Consider the following 20,139-nt stretch of genomic DNA (forward strand, 5'->3'; position numbering starts at 1 on the left):
TGAAGAGGGGGAATGGCAGAATCAGAAATAGGGCCCAGATCCTTGGAGTCTTTGTTTGATGTTCCCTGGAGAGTCAGCCAGGGTGCTTTCCCTGACATTCCCTAGGGGATGTCGGCGAGGGTGCTTTCCCCAAGAAACTCATTCAAACTTATCTTGAGTCCTTTCCAAGCCTTTGCTCAGAAATCATTCAGAGCACTGGGCTCAGGCTCGGCTCTGCCCCCAAAGAACCGATGTGAGCTTCATTGGGATGTTTCACTTTCCTTGTCTCTTCTTTCTTCCTCCTTTCCCTTCCTGCTTACCTGCTTGCTTTTTGTCTTTTAGGGAGAGGATCTCATATAGGCCAGGCTATCCTCTAAATTGCTATGTAGCCACAGGTGACCTTGAAATTCAGATCCTCTTGTCTTCACCTCAAGTGTTGGGACACTGAGTGTGTGCTACTGTACTAGTTCATGTGGTTCTGGAGATGGAAACCAGGGCTTTATGTGTGTTAAAAAATCGCACTCTGAACTGACCTATAGCCCTAGCCGTTAGTCCAGTTTTTAGCTTTAGTTTCTTCACTCATCACTTCATCATTTATCCATCCATCCACACATCCATCATCCATCCATCCATCATCTACCCATGCATCCATCCATCCATGCATCCAACCATCCATGCATCCATCATCCATCCATGCATCTATCCATTCATGCATCCAACCATCCATGCATCTATGCATCTATCCATCCATCCATCCATCCATCCATCCATCCATCCATCCATCAGCTATTCATCCATCAGCTATTATCCACTCATCAACACAGGCACATATCCACCCAAAAATGATATGTAAAAAAAAACCCTCCATGTTCAATTGGGAACATTGGGGGTCTGAGGAAGTTCTGGGAACATTCCCATATGCACCTTACTGTCAGGAAAAGGAGGGAGTCAAGTATGACTCCCTCCATGGAGGAGAGTTGGGAAAGGGTGGCCATGCCTAGAAAGGGCAAGACAGTACCCCAAGTACAAACACCCTACAGATTCTTCCTCATTGTTATTGAAAGGTTATGAGAAGTGGTCACTGAGATCTTGCTTGGACAGTGTATGTGTGTGCGTGCGCGCGCACGCGCACGCACACACACACACACACACACACGGGGTGGGGGGATCAAGTGGAAAAGGGAGAAAGCGAGGGGTGGGGCACATACTTGCCTATCTAACCTCCAATTAGTGAACCTCCCTAACTACCCCTGGGAAGAGCCAGCAAATAAGAGCCAGAGTCCCAGCTCAGCCTGGGCAAGCACGCTACAGACTATAAAGCGCAACTCTGAAGGCTGCGTGGGGGATGTGTACATAGTCTCCTTCCTGGAGAGACCCTTGTGTGTCACTGTCTCAATGGTCTCCTTCCTGTATCTGTCTTCACACCCACAAATGGAGAAGGAATTCTAGAACAGACACTGTTTGAGGTCATTCCCACTTCAGGAATCTTTGGTTTTAAGAATGTGTGCTCCCTTAAGACTTTCTCCATGACTCTTCATGTTTGTGTGTCCATGTGGCCAAGCTCTGAGACACACATGTCAGTGAGTATGGAAACCAGAGGTAGAGGCTGGGCCTGTTCTTCAAATCATTCTTCAATTGTTCTGTTTGTTTTGAGACAAGGTATCTCACTGTACCTGGAGCCTAGTGATTATCTAGACTGTCCAGCCAGCTAGCCACAAGGATCCCCGTGTCTTTGCCTCCCCATTCCTGGGATTCTAGATTGTGCTTGGCTTTTTATCTGGGTGCTGGGGACTCAGTTTTATATCCTCATGCGTGTGCTGCAGTCCTGTTACCAACTGAGTCAGCTCCTTACCCCCTTCTGACTCTCAACCTGCCTCTTCTTCATATGCTCTAGGCTCAGAGTCCAGAATTTTATGTCCCAAGTACGTCGTCTCATCTCTCCATCCTCACCCATCACTGTCTCTAACCCAACATGCTCCTGCTGGCTCCAGTCCCTTTCTAATCTCTTAGAATCTGTTAGTCAAGCTAGAGGCCCACTACTCTTGTTGGTGGATGCTATGGACCTGCCTCTCAGCCATGTACCAGTCACATGAGGCCATCTGAAACACAATGACCCCGGGTCCCAAGAGGAATCTAGCTCTTGTCCGAGTTAATAGGAGAAGGGATGAGAAGAGCGGAATAGAATTTCAATCATGACTTGACTGTTGGCCTTTTTGAAGTTTTCCTGAGGTTTTGTTCTTTTCTTTTTTCACCTGGTTGGCTCAATATTACCAAATCTTGTCTTACAAATCAGTTTTGCCTGAATTCAAATGTAACTACATTCTCCCTAGCTAACTAAAAGGAAGCAAGAAAGCAGAGGAGATGATAGATAGATAGATAGATAGATAGATAGATAGATAGATAGATAGATAAAAAATAGATGATAGATAGATCATAGATAGATGATAGATCATAGATGAATAGATAGACATAAAGATAGATGATAGATAGATTATAGATAAATGGATAGATAGATCATAGTTAGGTGGATAGATAGATAAATGGATGGATGGATAGATAGATAGATAGATAGATAGATAGATAGATAGATAGATAGATAGATAGCCTTTACACTTATAGACATCTGTATCTTGAATCTTCAGATATCCCCAGTTGTGCTGATGATCGTGAACCAGGCACAGGTGGGTCAGCCCCGAGATAGATATAAAGCAGAAACAGGCTTCTTGCAATCTGTAGCTCGTGAATACTGAATGCCAAAGCTGGGGGAGCTTAGGAAGCTGGCAGAGTTCGACTCCAGTGCTCCAGCTGCTTGGTTCCCTGCCTAAGACTGTCTTTTGTTCTCCAGTTAGCTGCCATCGAAAGTATTCATCTATTTCCTTACCCCTCCTTCATACTCCTTTATCGGGATACTAATTTACACTAAAGTCTAAATGAATGCAGATAACTTATTTTCTCTGTTTACAGTTGCATTTTACTAAGAACAAATTGCATCAACTGACAGAAACATACACACGCACCACAAACGCATGCATGCACACACATTTGTACACACGAACACCAGTGCCTAAAAATCAAAAGTAGCAAAAATAATTTAGAAAGGTAGGTTGGATAGTCACCAGACTAGGCAACTATGAAGTCATAACTAATGAGATACAAGAACGGGGAGGCAGGGGAGGAAAAGATGTGGTGTTTAGCACACCAAGGTTCTCAGCTACAGAAAATGTGAAAAGAAAGCCAGTTTGTGGGAGGGTGACACTTTCCATGAAAGATGAATGAATCTGACCAAGGGACATCAGTGAGGATCTTCATAAGACCCCTGGATATTATTTTAAAAAATATTTATATAGCGTATGTGTTTGTTTGCCTACGTGTATACCACATGTGTACAGTACCCATGGAAGCCAGAAGAGGGCATCAGATCCCCTGGGGTAGGATTCACAAACAGTTACATGCTGCCATGTGTCTGCTGGGAACCAAACCTAACCCCAGTCCTCTGCAAGATTGGCCAGCGCTCTTGACCTCTGAGCCTTCTCTCAGCCCCTTATTCTTGCTTGTTTATAATAGTGCTGAGCTGGGCCCCACACTCTGCAGCAACGAACTCCAGTGTGACCAGAAAGGCAGACTATGTGGACTGAGATGAGGGTCAAGGGCAGGTGTGGGGGTGATGAGCAGCCAGGTCTGTCAACCTGGTGAAGCCTAGACTCACCCAGGGGACAAACCCCTGGGCATGTTCACGGGAGAATGTCTCAATTAGGTTAATAGAGGCGGGAAGAGCGGCCCTAATGGTGAGTGATACTATCCCATCGACTGGGGATCTGGGTTGAATAAGGAGGAGAAAGTGAGCTGAGATCCAACACTATCCCTCTCTGCTTTCTGACTGCAGATGCACCGTGGCAAACTGCCTCATACTCCTGACACCCATGCCTTCCCCCACCGTGATGGACAGTTACCACCAACCATGAACCAAAATAAACCAGTCCCTCCCTACACTGCTTTTTGTCTGGCATTTGTTACAGAAACAAAGAAAGTTCCTAGTGTGCTCGGGAATCCCAACACTTCACAGGCTGCTTGAGTAGTGCCACAGCCATCATGGAAGAGTAATCATTTTTAAAACACTCAAAATATGAAGGGGAAGGAGGACCCTGGGGAAAGGACTGTGGTACTGGATTTACTGGAGATGGCGTCCCTAAACAGGTAGACTTCATAGGATCACAGAGGGTTGAGGGATGACTGAGGAGGGTGGGGGTGGGCAGGGTGGGGGTCAGTCTGTTAGAGAATGCAGCCCACAGAGGAAATGGTTTTCTCAAGGGAGATCCCAGAGGAATGGAACCTGCCCTGTGTTGAGGGTGAGAATCATTGGGAGAAAGTTTAGGGGTGAAGGATGGGTTATGGACGGGACACATTACTCTCAGAGCTGACAGGAGGGTGACCATACTGTAGGGAGAAACGCTGTTTGTGTAGATCCTGGGACTGATCCTCCTAGTGTAGGAAGGAGAGATGGAGGGGGCTGCTGTGCCATGGGACAGATGGTTCCATGCCCAATGGCTGGAGTCTTTATGGTAGTAGGGGCATCCTGCTATCTACTATGCCAAAGTTGAGCAGGTGCAGTGGCCTTTAGAGAAGCAGAGTATTAACCTAATCACAGCGGGACAAAGGTTTACTAGATACACACTATCTGATGCCATAAGAGACAGAACAGGGTAAGATCCAAACCCTGGTCCACCTTCATGTGGCTTTCCCCCTGATGCTCAAAAGCAGAGGCATATGGAAATATAAGCAGGTGCACCTGGGGCAGACACTTTCAAAATGTATGTGAATTAGGAAGGGGATGAGGATGGTGGCCATTCTAAAAGGAGGTAGTGAGCATGATGGTCCCTGGAGCTGGAATGTAAAAACACGCAGAGCAGAGAGGAGGGAGAGGGGAGCAGAGGCAGGAGAAACAGGGAAAGGAAAGAGAGGAGGAAGGTTGTGAGCGCTGAGTGACAGAAGAAACAGTTCACAGAGTGTTTGTAGCTTGTTCTGTGAATACGGTCCACAGGGTATCCTTAATTTAGTACTGGCTACTTCTTGGCTTTCCTCCCTACCTCCTCCATCATCCTTTCTTGTCTCACTTAGCAGGGCTCTACGTGATTACAAAGGTACACCTGCAACCCCTCTCCTCCCACCAAATGGCTTCAAATTCCAGCTCCACTCAAAATAGAAATTATTTAGTATGGCACGCTATTTGGAATTCTGCAAGCCTCTTCTTCTCTTCCACTGACACAGGCAATCAAAGACAAGTTATATTTGATCTTAAATAGCAGGTATAATCACATCAGCTAAGCAGTCCCAGTCACCCTGTGGGCCTCTCATCCCCTGCCTTTACCACGAGTGGGTAAAAGGGGTGGTTGTAGAGTTTCTGGCCAGCTCTGGTGGTGTTCTGAAACACTAAGCTCTGGCAAGCCCCATCTAGCTCAGCCTTAGCCAGCCCACCAGGCAAACCCACGCAGGCTTCAGCACCGAGACCAGCACCCACCCGCACAGGCAACTGCTTGGAAAGGGCATGTGGTAGAACAGCTTCCTGGACACAAAGCAAAAGTTATTTTAACCTCTCTAGTTCCAATGGTCTCCAGAGAACTGTGCAATTAACCTGGGTCAGAGCTGCAGAGCCCTGCCTCCCATAGCTGGCAAGATGGGCACAGTGCTGTGGGGTTCCTGACAGCCAAAGCAAAGGGAGAATTACAATGAGATTTGTGGAGCATGGGCTTTCCTGCTCCGGCTCTCTTTGCCAGCCCTTCTTAGCCCACTCCCAGTTCACCCAGTCTTGAGTGCTCCATTTGCAGCCATGGATTGGAACCTGGAGTTGCGTGAGGGGATCCCAGGAGGGAAGGGAGCTGGGCAGAGAGTGGAGACTCTCTGTATTGGAGTAAAACTGGATGCAGTGGTGTGTTCCTCCAATCCTAGAGCTGGGGGTATGGAGACAGGCTTCCTAGGACTTGCAGGCCAGCCAATCTAGTAGAATTATGAGCTCCAGGTTGAGTGAGAGACCTTTCTTACAAAGTGAGGTAGAAACCAATGGAGGAGACACCTAACATTGACCTTTGGCCTGTTACACACACGCACACACACACACACACACACACACACAGAGTGGTCAGCATGGGAAGTATCCATGGGGAATTAGGAACTGAACAATAAAAGAAGCCAACACTAGTCTATAGATGAGCAGCTTGCTGCTGTGAACAACTGGCATCCAAGCCACTGGGGACTTCTGAGAGACGGCACAGGACATCCCACTTTAGGGACCACGACAAGAGCATCAATCATGCAGCTCCCATTCATCACTGATTGGGAACATCTCTCCGGGTGCTAAGCCCCAGCACTGCAGCCACTCTGGCATGAGAGCCAAGAGTATCCTTACTGCTAGTGAAGGCCCTCGGGCAGAGAAATGCAGGTGCGTGCAGTAAGAGGCGCACAGCAGGCTCGGAACCATCCAGCACTGAGAGGATGTGGGCACAGCTGACATGCATATTTAACATCCTCGAAATCCGATAACTTCCTTTGGCCAAATGAGAAGAAATAAGAACCATCCGCCTGGGAAGGACCTGTCGGGGAAGAGCCCTTTTTGCTTCAGACACTGGAGTATTCTCTTCCTTTAAAGTGAAAACCTCATATGTGCTGAATATTTTTCCTGGATTAAGAAAGCAGAATATTTGTGTTATAGTCTTGAAACTCTAGTTACTATGAGCAAGTTATTCCCTCCCTGTGGTCATTAACTTCCACACCTGCAAAGAGGGACTCCCACTTGTAGCTTGAATAGCTGTCATAACCAAATATAGTGAATAAAGAGCAGGAAGAGAGAGCCAGGCTTTGGAGGGATGGGGGCCGCTGATGGAAGCAGGTCTGGTTCCCCAGTAGAATCTCCACTGGTCCAGGTCACAGCATAGGAATGAAGCAGGAGTCTGTCTTTAAGAAAGTCCAGTCTATACACGTTAAGAAGCCTCTATGTGATGGTGTCTCAACAGGGAGAGTGTGCGGTAGTAGGGTGCCCCAAGTCCTGGGGACAGAGATTTGGCTGCAGGTGCAGATTTCTTGTTTGGACTATTAGACATCAAACCAAATAAACTGATGTGGCAATAGAACCTAAACTCAGGAGGAAGGAGCCACAAAATTTGAAAATCGTGTTCCATGATAGTCCCAGCAGGGGACCCAAAAGTGAGACATGATCTGGGGAAACATAAGGGGTGGGGGACCCTGATGGTCTGCATATAGTGCTGACACCAGAAACTCCAGCAGCCTAAATACACATTCCAACTTTACCTGATAGAAATGATGATATGCTATGTAAATTTGATATGCATGACTATCTTTGATAAAATGCTCTCATGATTTGGGAGTTAGACTCACGCAAGGGGGTGGCTTTTATGATGAAGTGATTATTTTGCCTTGTACTCACACACATGGATTAGAATGAAGCCTGAGTATTCAGGAGTTTACATGGACAGGCATGAAAGAGGTTCTTCATCAGAGTAACTTCTGGGTGAAAGGTCAGAGTGGATGTGCCTTTCTGCTGGCCACTGCTGGGAAAAGAGATGGATCCAGAGAAGAGGAGTAATGGTGTATCAAGTGATGAGTGGGCAAGGAGAGAGAACAAGGTCAAGCTATGAGATTGGAGAATGGGCAGACTCTATTTGTGAAAGGAGGGACTGTGTGGGTAACCTCTTAGGAGAAAACAGCAACCAATGGTAGCTAGCCTGATGGTTACTGGGTACCTGCCTTGCTAATTCCTAGAGTCCAGCCTTGATGTTTTCCTCTTAGAGTCCAGCCCCGGTGTTTTCCTCTTAAAGTCCAACCTCACCCCTGGATAAACTGGCCAGCTCTGTATCTTCTTCAAGGGTATCTCAGTAGCAGCTCAAATCACCCATACCTCACATGACATCTTGTAGTTAGGGACACAGAAAGAGGGATTTTAGGACGGAAGGCTCACCTAGGTAAAGAGATACAGTGAGAAAAAGACAATCTTGGGGAAAGAAGCAAGGAGGAAAAAAGGAATAAAGAGTTATTAGCAGGAGATGGAGGGAATTTGTCAGCAAGAAAAGTGTCCCTTGAGGTTCTGTGGTGGGTGAGCAGGATGAGGATGACTCTGTAGTAATGTGCCATGTGCCACAGAGACTGGATACTGTCTGAGACACGAAGGAAACTGTGCATGAGTGACCTAAGCATCTCTAGAGAGTGGCACTATCCCCCAGGGTGACAGCCATCTGTTCCCCAGGGTACCCACAACCCAGGGGTCTGCCTGCTTCCCTAGCCCTCGGTTATACACTCTACTTGGCTGTACATCACCCTGTCTTCCCTGGGAGATGAGGATCTATTTTACAGTAGCCATCTTACATATTGTCTATATTTGTAATTTTGGAGGCTGTATTTTGTGGGTGTCATGGTCTCATGCAGCCTAGACTGACCTTGAGCTCTTTGTGTAGCTGAAGAGGACCTTGAAATTCTGATATACCTGCCTCCTATCTCCTCCAGTGATGGAATTACAGGCATGTGCCACCATGCCAAGTTTTATGTGATTCTGCAGATTGAACCCAGGGCTTCATGTGTGTCACACAAGCACTTTACCAGCTGGGCTACATCCCCAGATTCACATATTGTTTATATCTGAAAAAAAAAATGTTAAAGGTGAGTCTGGAACATAATGAGTTCTTTACAAGTTCAGAGAAAACAGGAGCCATTTGTACATAGGGATGCTGGGCAAAAAACGTGAGACAGTGCACAAGTGTGAGAGACAGATGTGAGGATGAGGGGGTGTGAAGGCAGGGAAGTCTTGCTGGGAAGATATACAAGAAATATCATGACGGAGATGTGTTCCAATACCACTCATCTTTTCTGGGTGGTGTGGAAGAACCAGGGAGGATGACAGTTAAGACACATGGTCTCCTAACCCAACCCTGCCCCTATCAAATCCACAGTGGTTCTGATGGCCTGCCAGATCTGAGAACTGGGGCTGCAATGAGCCTATGGGCTTCTACTGTTTTAGAAGCACCTGATTTATAGGCGAACAGGATGCTAAGGGTCCTTTCAGAACCTCTGGAACAAACCCCTTGAAGATGAAAATAACAGAGTCCCTGAGGCACGATCCTTACACAGAGCTACTCTGCAGCTGGTACTCAGGCTGGGACAGCATTGCCTGGGCTAGCTGCATGGCCCCCAGATGAAGTTAACCCCAGAACACATCCTGGGGAGCATGGTGCTGAAGCAGCAGGGTGAACTTCCTGCAATGTGGTGAACCCAGCAGGGTTGGGAGGCCCTCAGTGTGGACTTCAACCATTGCACCCCGCCCTGTACCTCAATCTCGTGGTCCTGCCTCCTCCTCCCCCTCCCCGTACCTCTCCCTCTTCCCCTCCTCCTCCTCCTCCTCCTCCTCCTCCTCCTCCTCCTCCTCCTCCTCCTGCTCCTCCTCCTCCTCTTCCTCTCTGGGCTATCTCCTACAGAGCATTATCCTACTTTCAGGCTGATTACAAATGACTACAGACGGAGATGGTGAGCCCCTTGCCCGGCACGTTAGTCTTGTGCTTGCTGATCGATTCTCTTGTTAAGAGACCTCAAAGGCAGAGGAGTAGATTAAAATATAATGTATTGCATTGAAATTTAACGCCACACTATAGACTATCCAGCGTATCTACATATTTGCATTCTCCCCCTCCCTCATAATTTCTCCTAGAGTTGCCTGGTCTGTCACCGTGGTTAAGCATCTATCACTGGTGGACAAAGGCACTTGATGGCGTGAAGGTCTAGAACATCCTTCAACACACCTCTGATCCAGCTGCCTGTGTCTGGCCCAGGAAGAGTGGAATTCTGTGGGGCTGGCTAATTTCCCTGCCCTTAAACTGGGTGAAGATGTGAGGGGAAGGCTAGTGTAAGCCGCTGAGGTGTTTTCATTTCACCTTTGACCTCCTCTGCAGTGTCACCTCCTCACCTGGCCTTTCATCTGCAAATCTCCTTCTTCCAGCTGAAGGAAACAGCTGGCCTTCCCCTCCCACCCTGGCCACCCCTCCCCTGACCCCTGCTGATTCCCTGGTCTCAGCGATAAGCCCCACCCACTCTCCTGTTTTCAGGACCTTCTCTCTCATTTGACTGGGAGCCAAGCTTATGGGGAATGGCTGCCAGTTAAATATCAGTACGCAGAGGCTTCAAATGTGCAAGGATAGGTATCAGAGAAGAGGATCCAGTGTGCTGAGAAGAATGACATTCAAAGAATCTCATTTAATTTGATGGCGCGATGAATATTTAAAGTTTTATAAAGAAATACAGGAAAGCAATCAGGCTTATTCAGCCGTATGCTCTGGAGAGCAGAGTAGCTCCCCATGTGTTGGTAAGACAGGGAAGGGAGATGGAGGGTGTCGGTGGGGATGGGTGAATGCCGTAGACACAAATAGTCTCCTTCTTTCCATTCTTTGAATTGAGGTAGAAATGGGTGCAGTTTGGGGGGGGTCGCAAGATAATTATCATAGCATGCTGCTGACACCCTAAACAGTTCCTTTTCAAAATTGAATTTCTAATATCCCAGCTTTGGAGATTATTATATTGAAACATGAATCCTTTGGAAAGTGGTTCAGAAATCATACCCACTGTGTGATGAAGGCACCTGCCACAGAAACAGGAGGGAACATAAATCTCCACCCATGGGTGTAGAATGCCTGATTGTGCCACCTGACTGATGTAGTGGGGTCACCAGAAACCTCCCCCAAATGCCACTCTGTGGATAGTCCACTCATTATAAACACACAATGGATGTGTTCAATATGCTATCAGCTTCTATATCAGACCAAGATGCAGAATGGATGAGGGAACTGTACGAGTTCTCCCTTTAAAAAGCATCCAGTCCCGGACTCGGGAGATGACTCAGTTAGAAGAGTGTTGCTGCACAAGCTTGAGGACCCGAGTTCAATCCTCCAGACCCCTTGTGAAGAGGCAGGCGTGACTACATGCAACTGTACTCTGCGTCCTGGGGATATGAAGATGAGATCTCTGGGGCTCAGGGGATGCCAGCTTCGCCAAATCAGTGAGCTCCAGGTTCAGTGAAACACCATGTCTCAAAAAGTAAGGAGGGCCAGCAGAGGACTCCTAGAGCAAAGATGATGTCTGCCAAATCAGACAATTTGAGTTAGATCCTCAGGACCCACACGGTGGAAGAAAAGAACCAACTCCCGCAAGTTGTCCCCCGATCTCTACAAGGGCACCCTGCAAAGCATGCTCCTAACATACAAAATAAATAAAAATGTAATTTTTTTTAAAGTAGGGTGGAAAGTTTCTAAGGAAGACAGCTGGGAAGACCTTTGGCCTCCACACATGCACACAAAATAAATAAATGAATAAATAAATGAACAGTTTAATCAAAAGCATCCGTAGAGTGACAAGCAGGCATGAATTCCCACAGCGCATTGTGGTGTTTGGTAATCCATCACAGAGCAGAGACAAAAGAGTTAACTGGGCACAAACCGGGGGTGGGGAGTGGGAGGTGGTGGTGGCTTCAGGTTAGTCCTGTGGCAGTCACCATAATTGCCTTGCTATGATCTGTTGAACACTCACCTTTGAAGGGCTATGCTGCTGCTAAGAACACGGATACTTCATGCCTGAGGGTGTCTCCCTGCTTACAGAGACAATTTTGCTGGAAAGTTAATGTCCCTGGAAGTCTTCTGTCAATGACAGATAGCAAGTAGATGGCTGATCACTTCTGGTTCTTCTTGGAAGGACAGCTTGGAGCACGCAACCCTGTATCCCAGGAGTCTCCAGTGGCAGGCCGTTCAATCTGAAAATACTTGCTAGATAACACCCTTGCATTGAATTCCTTGGTTTTATCCTTTTCACTTTCCACTTCCCCAGTGACATGCTGCTGTAGGTCACCTCCCAAATAAAATCAGTGTGCTCATATTCCTCTATACAATTCTGTTTGGAAAAATCTGAAGCAACTTAGTACCAAGAGCTGACATTTACTAGGAGGTGTCAACTACGAGAGATCGAGATTTGGACCAGTGGGTTAAGAACACTTGCTGCACAATCATGAGGACCTGAGTTCAAATCCCCAGAACGCATGTAAAAGTGGAGAGTGACGACATGTATACCTGTATCCCCAGCGCTACGGGGAATAGAGACCTGGCGATCATTCGGGGTTGTTGGCTGCCAGGGTTAGACAGGAGACCCAGTCTCAAAGGGGTGGTGGACAGTGGCAGATGGGACATCTAACATCTTCCTCTGGCCTTCAGTGCACCAGAACACATACCAAGGGAAGAGGGAGGGAGGGAGGAAGAGGGGATGGGGAGAGAGGCTTGAGAGAATAGCTGAATACCCCAGCTTGAGACTCTTGCAGGGGCTGGAGAGTTCTTGAGCCTTGTCAGAGCTCCACACTCTCCTGTAACACCATCAGCGGCCTGTCCTGGACCTTCATCTGTAGCTAGAGTTTTCCTGCCTGGCCCACAGTCAGGACAAATCTCTGACACCCGCCAGTCCCACAGCCACTCAGACCCAACCAAGTAAACACAGAGACTTACATTAGTTACAAACTATATGGCCGTGGCAGGCTTCTTGCTAACTGTTCTTATATCTTAAATTAATCCATTTCCATTAATCTATACCTTGCCACATGACTCGTCGCTTACCAGGATCTTCACATGCGGCTTGTCATGGTGGCGGCTGGCAGTGTCTCTCCCACCCAGCTTCCTGTTCTCTCAATTCTCTTCTCTGTTAGTCCTGCCTATACTTCCTGCCTCGCCACTGGCCAATCAGTGATTTATTTATTGACCAATCAGCAACACACTTGACATACAGACCATCCCACAGCATTCATCCTAACCCATCTCCACCCACCCAGGTGTTTGGTCCCACCCCGGGCGCTGCTGTGTGGTAAAGTCATCTCTTCTAGAAAACAGAAACTACTCTGCCTATTTCAGGGGGGAAATCTAACAGGGAAACTCACATACAATGTGTGAAGTTTTTAAAGTCAGAGAGAGGGGAACATTTTCTGATTTGGGAATCAGCCAAGATCAGGTTGGGGACATAAGAAGAATCTAGAAAAACCAATTGCTTTAGTTCTAGAAAACAAATGACTGTAGTTTTAGGAACTGTCACAGTCAACCAAGATGGAAGAGCTTTTTATACACTGGCAGCAAACAGCTGTCACTCAGAGGGTGGGAGCTGCAGGATCCACTACTGGTGGTAAAGTCAACAGAGAAGTGTGGTCATCAACATCCCAGGATCCCACACTCCCTGACATGAGTGGTCCAACTGGGAAAGCCGGGGCGAACCTTGGGAGCTGACAGTGGAAGCTGACGGGGAGCAGATGCCTCTTCCTGCATGTCTGCATGCCCATTAGAAGCTCAAGGCAGTTCCAAAGGGCCCAGTAGGGGGTTCTGCTCTTCTACAGCACAGCAAGGAGACAGTGCACGGTCACCTGTTGTATAAGACAGGCGTGTGAAGGCAACATGAAGAACTGACACAAATTTAAAGAAATGAAAATGCTAACAGCCCCAATTTCTTTATTTTACGCAGCATACGCATGTTGAGTCCATTGCTCTATACCCTACAAACATATAAACTAAAAGAAAATGACAAGATTCCAACTGGAAGGGAGCTGTAGTAGAATGTTTTCCAGCTGTCCACACCAATAAGGAACTGGGGGGGGGGGCTGTGGGGTTAGAGGGGAGCATGGCAGAGCAGGAATAAGTCTTATCTGTATTCAACATTAGTCATGATCAACCAAACCTGAGCTCTGGCTTTTCTTTTGCTCTGGACACAAAATAGAAACATTGTGTGTGTGTGTGTGTGTGTGTGTGTGTGTGTGTGTGTGTGTGTGTGTGTGTGTGTGTGTAGAACAGAGATCAGACTGAGTATCCTTCAGGAACCATCCACGTGGTCTCTCTTACTGGACTAGGGTGGACCAAGTCGTCTAGGAGGGCTAGCCAGTGATCCCCAGGGACCTTTAGCCCTGTCCCAACACTGGGATTATAACGTGGACCTCCACACCCTGCTTTTTTATTTGGTGCTGAGGATTGAACTCCCCACGCTTGAGCAGCAAGCACTCTGCTCTACTGAGCTTTCTCCCTAGTCCCTCTGGCTGCAAAATGTTCTTTTCCAACTCTGTCACCGTCTACTGAACCCCCATGTTGCATTCAGAATGAAGCCACTGACATCTGCCTAGTACCCCTGCTTGTCTTCAGTCACCTACTGACCCAGATCCCCAAAACAGACTTTGGGAGATTCAGGTCACTCACATGTGACACATCTCTACCCCTTCCTGAATAATTTCAAATCCTAACGCACACATGCTGGTTCTTCCTAATGTGTCCAGATTGAAAAATAGAACAGGTTCAACGACTTCTCAGAGTCCCCCTCTCCAGAAAATGTGAGCAACAAGCTTCCAGTCCTCCTGAATCAAGTGCCAATGCTCTGGCAGGCTGCAAACCCCCCTCTACTCCAGGGGCTACCCCCTCCCCCTGCTTTCAACTCCACTTCCTCCATTCCTGCTTCTCACCTTAGAAGATCCGCACATGGTTTCACATCCCTTCACCTCCAGATCCCCATTTGGTGTCTTCTTATGCTTGGTCCACTTCCGCTGATGGCTGAGGAAACCGGCCCCTTCTCCCTCTGCACTCCCCGCGCCCGCCCCTGCAAAGGTCTCACTCTTTCTACACTGGTTGCTTTACTCCAGCTGACTCCTAACAGCTCCCGCCGCCCCAGGAAGGTCTTTGTCATTCAATTCTCTTGAGCTTCCAACCCACCTTCCATCCTTTTTCACAGCTAAACTTCCCAAAAAAAAGTATCACACACCCACCCCCTCCACTTCCTCACCTCCCACCAAATCCCAACCACTAGCAGTCTGGTTCTGTTGAACAGCAGAAATGGTCTCTCTTAAGGGCCACTGATGGCCAGACTCCACAGTTCAGACTGTCCAACCCCCTTCTTCCAAGACCCACTCCGCAGAGAGGCCATCGTCACGGCTTTTCGCTTTGTCTTCATTTGTTTGCTTTCAACTCAAAAGTCTTTGTGTGTATAGTGTATGTGCATGTGTGTGTATGCAACTTGCTCATGAAATGTGAGACCCTGTGTGTGAGATCCTGTATGTGGAGGTCCCAGGTACCTTTACTCTATCATTTTTCCACAGTACTTTTTGAGACTGGGTCTCTCCCTGGATAGGGAGCTCAGTGGTTGGCTAGACAGGCTGGCCAGTGAGCCCTAGAGACCCACCTGCTTCTGCTCTCCCAGCGCTATGGTTACAGATGCACACACCTCTCCTGGCTTTTAAAGGGATGCTGAGGCGTCCGAATTCAGGTCCCCAGGTTTGCACATCAGGCACGTTACTAACTGATCCTTCTCCGTACTCCAAGCCACAGCTGGGCTGGTGAATGTAACTCACACATATGCTGTGGACAGAAGATAAGCTAGGCTTGGATGCATCAGTCAGACCTGTGAGTAACTAGAATACAGAAACACCTCCATGTCACTGCCCAAGTCCCCTTGTGCTTCTTTCTGCTACTTAACTTGCCCAAAGCCCTATTCTTGGACCCCCAGATGAACCTCCTTGATAAGTAACAATGGCAAGGAAGACATTTGGGGTATCAGGGAGTTTGTACACTTGGTGCCTGGTGTCCAGGCTATACCAGATATTAATTTTGTGGTTTTGATACAAGGTTTCATATAGTCCAGGCTGAGCTTGAACTCCCTATGTAGCCAAGGATGACTACTGCCTCCACCTCCTAAGTGCCAAAATTATAGTATGGGTCATCCCCAGGCTCAGTCTGTATGGACACCATATTATATAAGCTGTTCTAATGTATCTCCCTTGTAACATATATTCATTCTGTGCGAATCCACATAGTGTAACACATTCTGAAGGCATTTATGCCATTTAATCCTCTCATCTACCCCACAACATGTTCACGTTCACACTTATTAGTCTGTTCATGGTTGAAGGCGTAAGGACACAGAGAGGTTCTTTAACCAACTTAAATGCCTTCCTTTATAGGTGGGAGGCTGGACTCTTGAATTGAAACCCAGAGAATCTGTTTCCAGAATATTTCCAGAATTCAGACTCTTAACCACAGCACCTTCTGCCTTATGACCTGGGCATGCCATGCAATGCCTGCACCTCCCCGATTGTCCCACCTCCCCCTTGACTTCTACTCATCTAGACGTCCAATTCTCTTGTTTCCCTCCTTATCAAAATGCCACGAGTTCTTCAAAAATTCACTTGCCACCATCCCCTTGAGATTATTCTTTTAGATTTATCGTATGTACATGATTGCCTTGTTAAGGTGTAGGAAGATGCCCACACATATTTCTACAGAGGTCAGAAAGGGCATTGGATCCCCTGGAACTAATGTTACAGGTGGTTGTGAGCCACATGGGTGCTGGGGAATTGAACTCAGGTCCTCTGTGAGAATAATGAGTGTTCTTGGGCCAACTGTCTAGCTCCTTCCCATGAGATTTTATCTGCCTCCTCTGCTTGATGGTGCTTTGTACATTGGGAATAAAGAATTCTGCCAAATGTACTAGCTTTGTGTTGTGGTAATTCAGATCCATGGCTGGTCAGCATTGTGGAGTGTATGATGGGGCCACAATCTCTGCTTCACTTCCTCATGTCTTTCACATTTCAGAAATGCCAAGGCTGTTGTATTAGATTAAATTGAATTATTGTCCCACTCGGGACCAGGCAGAGCCTGGTTTCTACTCAGTTCTCCAAGTTTCATTTGAAAGAGAAACCAAGGGCTTGATTAAGGAATGGAAAGAGTCTTGTAGCCAGTCACAGTTCCTTCTGCCATAAATCTCCTGGGTGAACGATGCTGAGGCAGGGACATAAATGACGATGGCTGTGCTTCCACAGTTGACTGGATTATAAAACAAACCACACACTTATGACTATATGTTCCAAACAAGCCATAAAAGAAAGCAGAGAGAAGCAAAGGAGGAACAGGAATTGCGGGAGGGGGATTTGCTCCGTCCACTTTGGAGTCCAAACTGGTGAATTTCTTTCCAGTAATTCTCCTTCAATGAATGCATTTCAGAGGCAGACAGATCTAGTGTAGGCTCCAGAGTATTAAGAATATAACTTTAGGGCGACAAGATAGGGCCATGGGTATGGCACTAGCCACACAGTCCTGAGGACCTGAGTTCTATCCTTGGAACCCAATTAAGGTGGAAGGAGAGAACCTACCCCATGAAGTTGTTTACTGACCTCCACTGGCTTGCCTTGGCATATGTGTACCTACATCACACACACACACACACACACACACACACACACACACACACACACACACATAGAATTGAGGCTTTGCTCCCTGACCTACCTATATACCCGGCCTCTCTGGACCTTAGTCTCCATCTCTATAAGATGCAGTTGGCAGTACCTGTTTGTTCTTAATGAGAGCTGAAGTGATCGTTATCTGGGGTGGAGAGGAATGGTTTTGACTGGTCCTAGTGCTCTTACTGTTGTGTGTCTCATGGTGAGAAAGGGAGAATGCCACAGGGGAATCTGATGAAGCCCAGGTGATGGTGGAGAGTGTCCTGGGCACAGTGGTGATCTGAGGTCTTTCTGAATGCACTTAGCGCTCACCATAGAGCACACTGTTTACCATTGAGCACTCCCTGACAGGAGACTGTGACACTCCAGACACGTGGCTGGTCCTCACTGCCAGAGTGTACCATGGGCCCAGGGAAGTAGATGGGGTCTGTGGTCTCCAGTTCTGCTTTAAATATCTGTTTTCCCAGTGTGTGTGTGTGTGTGTGTGTGTGTGTGTGTGTGTGTGTGTGTGTGTGTAGAATCCAGAGAACGATTTTGGGTGCTGTTTCCCAGATGCCATCTACCTTGTTTTTTGAGACAAAGTTTCTTGTTAAGTAGGCCAGGCTGGCAGGCCAGTGAGCTTCAGGTCTGTATTCACGTCTCCAACAATGGGATCGCAAACACAGGCTACCATGCAGCTTTTTAATACCAAACTCGGATCCTCCAGCTTAAACAGCAAGCATGTGACCAACTGGGCCATCTCCACGGCTTTTGAACGGCTGGTTTCTTCATTGCTTGTACTGATTCCTAGAGACTGTCATCTTAGAGGTGAAGAAACTGAGTTCCAGAGAGAGAACAGCTGTTCAAGGTCACAGCAAAAAGTACCAACTGTCTTCCCCTCCAAGGTTATTTTCACACCATCCTGAATTCTAGACTATTTTAAGAGATCTGCTTGTGTGGTTCTTTGGTGTGGAAAGACCCTGGGAACTACCTTTGGTCACCCCGGGTTTCTCTTTGTCCAGCATTCCTGACTCTTCGGGCTGCACAAGTGATTCCTGCTAAGGGCAGAGAGACTAGACTTAGAAAGTCTGCCTTACACACATGATGGAACTTGGGACATGGAGCCAGAAGTCTCTGTTTGCAATCCTACCCATCAGGGCTGGAGAGATGATGGCTCAGAGGTTAAAACACTGACTGCTCTTGCAGAGGACCTGGGTCCCGTTCCCAGCACTAACACGGTGTATTACAATTTTCTATTATTACAGTTCTAGGGGATCTGATACCCGTTTCTTGCCTCTGTGGATATCGCACATACATGGTGCATATACATATATGCAGACAAACACTCATATACGTAAAGTGAAACAAATCTTGTTTAAAAGGAAAAGAAGGGCTGGAGAGATGGCTCAGAGGTTAAGAGCACTGACTGCTCTTCCAGAGGTCCTGAGTTCAATTCCCAGCAACCACATGGTGGCTCACAACCATCTGTAATGAGATCTGGTGCCCTCTTCTGTATACATGATAAATAAATAAATCTAAAAAAAAAAAAAAGAAAAGAAAAGAAAAATATAAGTCATCAGTCAACAGCTCTAATCTCTCACACCCAGTATGTTACTTACCTGGGCCTCTGTATCTTTGTTTGCAAAATGGAGATAGCGATCTATTTCAGGGGACAGTTGTGCCTAACCAGTGACAGGAGCACCCTGAGATGTCTTTCACAGATGACAAACAGCAGCGCCAGCCTTGATGTGGGTTCTTTTTCTCCAGGAAGAAGCACTGCCTTCTCCTTCCTCCTCTCCTCCACACAATTGAGCACAAGGCACAGTAGGATGTAGACCAACCTCAGTGAAGACGAATCTGCTACTTGCTCGTGATGTCCAGGATGGCCCAAGGTTTTGTTAGCTCAGACCCAGGACTGGGGACAGGAGCAGCAGGGCGAGATCATCGGGCTCGAGGTGGAGGGAGAGGTAAACAGAGAGCTGCAAGATGAAAAAGCAAACTGGGTTTGGAAAACAAACTCAGGCTAATGGCTGTAGGTGGTGTTAGTCATTCTGTTATGGAATTGAGGAATACATATGCATACTAATCAGAATTTATTTTGGCTGCTTCTTACTACACGTTGGGAAAAGGAAGAAGGATAAAAGATACTCTGCAAGTAGGAAGATCTCACTCTGCATGTCCGGGAAGCTGAGCCCTGGGCCTCAGCTCCTCAAGACACATGTGTTAACTTCCTACAGGCCTTGGGATAGACTGGGTTGGCTGCCTGGATGGGGTGCTAAGAATGAAGGACTAGATTCCAACTCCCAGTCCATGGACTGTGGAGGGAGACCCCGGAGCCTGTAACTGTGTTCCAAGATCTGTGTGTGGGTGCACATGTATATGCAGGAGTGCATGACGTGTGTGCCCGTGTGTGTAGTGATGATCAGAGGGCTACCTTGGTATCTTTCTTCAGAAACTGTCTGCCCTTCCTTCCTTCCTTCCTTCCTTCCTTCCTTCCTTCCTTCCTTCCTTTTTCCCTCCCTCCCTCCTTCCCTCTTTCTCTCCCTCCCTCCTTCCTCCTCTTCCTCCTCTTCTTCTCTAGACAGAGTCTGCCATTGGTCTGGAACTCTCCTAGTCGCCTGGGTTAGGCAGCCAGCAAACCCCAGGACCCACTCACCTTCACCTTCCCAACAATGTGATTACAAGCCTGTAAGCCTGTGCCCTTATGCTTAGCTTTTTAAAAAGCGGATTCTGTGGATTGAACTCAGGTTCTCACAAGCACTTTGCTGGCTGAGTCACCTCCCCAGCCCCTGTGTACCAGGATACCTATTGCTCCTCTGGCCCACGTTATCCCTCAGGCCTATGAGCTGAGGGAAACTCAGAGGAGGAGCATCGGAGCCTCTGGGACTCCGGGCTTCACTCCT

The sequence above is a fragment of the Peromyscus eremicus genome, chromosome 16_21, assembly GCF_949786415.1.
Source record: "Peromyscus eremicus chromosome 16_21, PerEre_H2_v1, whole genome shotgun sequence".
Lineage (NCBI taxonomy): Eukaryota > Metazoa > Chordata > Mammalia > Rodentia > Cricetidae > Peromyscus > Peromyscus eremicus.